Below are 2,858 nucleotides of genomic sequence, written 5' to 3' on the forward strand. Positions count from 1 at the left end.
GCCGCCTTGGAAATATGTTGCCATCATTAAAACATCACTTGTCAGTGTTACAGTGTGAGTCTCTCTCCCTCCGTCTCTGCTCCAAATTCTGCTTCGCACCTGTTTCCTCGAAACATTTCTATCCATCCTTCTGGCATAAATACTCCGACTTAAATTTGGGTTGTTTAGCAAACGGACGCCTGACAGATTTTCAAGTCGTCACCTGTAACATCTGTGGCCATCGACAGGATGCTGCTGCTGGCCCAGAAGTTTCCGCTCATTGCTGTCATTAGTTTTCCTCCTGGACCCCCCCCCCCCCGACTACAGATTTAGTTAATTTTTCCTTAAGGGAAACACGGGGGATTATGTAAGCTTTAAAGAGATCCACACATACTCCCCAATTCCTCCCCCTCTTTTATGTCCTGATTCCTTTAACTCTGCACTGGAGTAATGGGGACAAGAAGAAGTGCTGAGCTGTTTGTAGCTTTGAAGGGCCCGCTGCCCGCCCCCCCACCGGTTAGCTTTGAGGGGGTGGGAAGGGTGAGGAGGGGGGTGTTGGGGGGGGGGGCGGCGCTCTCAGCCCCGGGTCGGAGGATGGAGAGGAGTCCCAGGGGGGTCCTCTCCGTGGCCAACAGCCATGCAGACCCCAAAGTCACACACAAGTTAACAAGTGGTATATTTTCACATGCTAATTCGGGATCCCTGGGAAGCGGAGGAAGGCAACAGCGACCTCTCCCTGAATGAACGTACGCTGCCGGAATATTAATACCAGTGAGACGCACTGCGAGGTGGGAGGGGCCGGCCAGCGGCTGCACTTTCATTAGGTCCAGGCACACATTTGACTTCATGTTATTTCCCTCTGCGTCTTTAGCCGGACAAAATCCAGCTCGTTACTGATGCAGTTAATTATCAACAGCTCCAGATATACGGACACCTGCCAATTTTATCCTCTTTTAGAAATTAAATAATCAAAGAATTTAATAATCTAAAAAAAAAAAAACTGAAGTGCTTCATATTAATTATGAATTCCAACTGAAGTGAATTTGTGTGTTTGTGAAAAACAGGAGTGTCGTCCCCCGGAGCAGTGTCCCCCGGAGCGCCGGTCCCCAGAGCCGTGTCGCGCTCGTGTGGCCCTCGGTGCCACCAGAGGTGTCAGTTTCCATGGCATTCTTTCATGGCGTAACGCTCACAGAGCTCAGACGGGCAGGCAGCGTATATTTCAGACACACTCACACTGTGTTCCTGGTGGCTGGCATTTCTGAGTAATGCTCCTCTGTTGGCGCATGCATGCTAAAAATCAAATGGATTAATAAAATCATACAGTCTGCAATAAAAGGAATAACTGTACTGTATTGCATGAAAGATAATCACACGCAGTAATTTGCTTCGTATAAAGATGCTTTACAAAATGTTACACATTTTAAGCCTCCTGAACAATTTTTTAACTGAAAGGTTTATGAAACTAGAACATCAACAGTGGTTGAGATTGTGTGATTCAAACAAACACCTATAGAACACGTCCATTTAATAAGAATTATTTACTTTGTGAATATACTTTATGCTTATACTTCCGTCGTTATAGTTAGTGAGGAAGGACATCCTCATCACTCAGTGAATCACCTTCCAGTGATCTGAAACATCAAATGCTATGAACAAAAGCAGCAGAGAAAAAAAGAACGATTGTATTTAACAAGAAAAAAAAAGCACTAAGCGCCAAAGATGGCAGATTTATATCTGCAAAACTGTATAATACTGAAGACTTCTGAAAAGGAAAAGGAAAGCAGGTTGGGTTTAGGATTGACAAGACCGGCTTAGAGACAAGAATTTAATTGGAAAAGCACACCTTGTACAATGTTATCAGATAATTAAATCTAGAAACAATTGTTCTTTACATCTTCTTAAATTTACGAATGAACGTATGAAATCTAAACCTGCACTTGGTGACATAAAGCACATGAACTCACTTTTCATTCTTAGGCAGGACTCTGCTTTAGGATGCTGCAGAAAACACGATTATCCATTTATCCCTCATTCCAGGTGCCTCGATGTATGATAGCTATGGAATAACAGAGAAGCCTCAAGAGCCCCTTATGACTTGAAATGCATACAGAGCTATATTTTGCCATTAGAGTGAAATCCTTTCCCCTTGACATACAACAGCTCCTCAGCTTCACCCAATAATATGAAAATTGCTCGTTGGACACTTACAGTAAGACCAGTGTTTCCCCAATCCGGTTCCGGTAGCAAAAGGGAGCAAAAATGTGGCCTGTCTGGCAGGGAGCGAAAACATGGACCGACTGGACTGGGAAACTCTAGTTTAGCATTGTCATTAAAGTAAGGAGAGGGGGCAGGATTAAAGTTAGGCATAAGGGTGGCATGGGGGTGCAGGCTGTGGTCAGGGTTAGTGTCAGGATTCACGCCAGGGTTAGGGCGGGGGTTGGCATTCGGCTATGGAATAAGGTTGAGGTTAAAATTATCCAGTCATCAGGGAGCCAGCCTGAATCTTCCAAGCAACCAGTTATCCTGGGCTGATCATGGTGCAGGTGGGAAAAGGAGACGATCCACAAGGCGACTCCAAGACAACGAGGATTATTAACACAAAACAGATCAAACTGACAAAAACCAAAGGGTCAGGAAGAGGCAAGGGGCCAGCGCTTCCAGCATACAGTGGCAGCACACAAGTCAACAACTCACTAAGGAACTAAACACAGGCAAGCACTTAAATACAGAGGAGCAGCAGGGCAAGCAAGGAACAGGTGTAAACCAAATAAACCAATCACATAAGGAGCAGCACAATGAGCAACAGGTGGAAACAATAAACAAGCACAGAACTGGGGAATAGTACAAACACTAAAACTAGAAAACACTAAGCGACACTC

The 2,858-nt window shown here is 45.0% G+C and overlaps 1 long non-coding RNA gene across 1 annotated transcript; it reads right to left on the reverse strand.

Moving 5' to 3' along the window:
- Positions 1-1,309: 1,309 nt before the first annotated feature.
- On the reverse strand, positions 1,310-2,655 carry LOC111843013 (uncharacterized). The gene is made up of 3 exons (XR_002838042.2): positions 2,188-2,655; positions 1,944-2,035; positions 1,310-1,741 (listed from the first exon to the last, which is right to left on the reverse strand). It is a non-coding gene; the product is annotated as an uncharacterized lncRNA (long non-coding RNA).
- Positions 2,656-2,858: the final 203 nt, after the last annotated feature.

Source organism: Paramormyrops kingsleyae, chromosome 19 (assembly GCF_048594095.1).
Source record: "Paramormyrops kingsleyae isolate MSU_618 chromosome 19, PKINGS_0.4, whole genome shotgun sequence".
Lineage (NCBI taxonomy): Eukaryota > Metazoa > Chordata > Actinopteri > Osteoglossiformes > Mormyridae > Paramormyrops > Paramormyrops kingsleyae.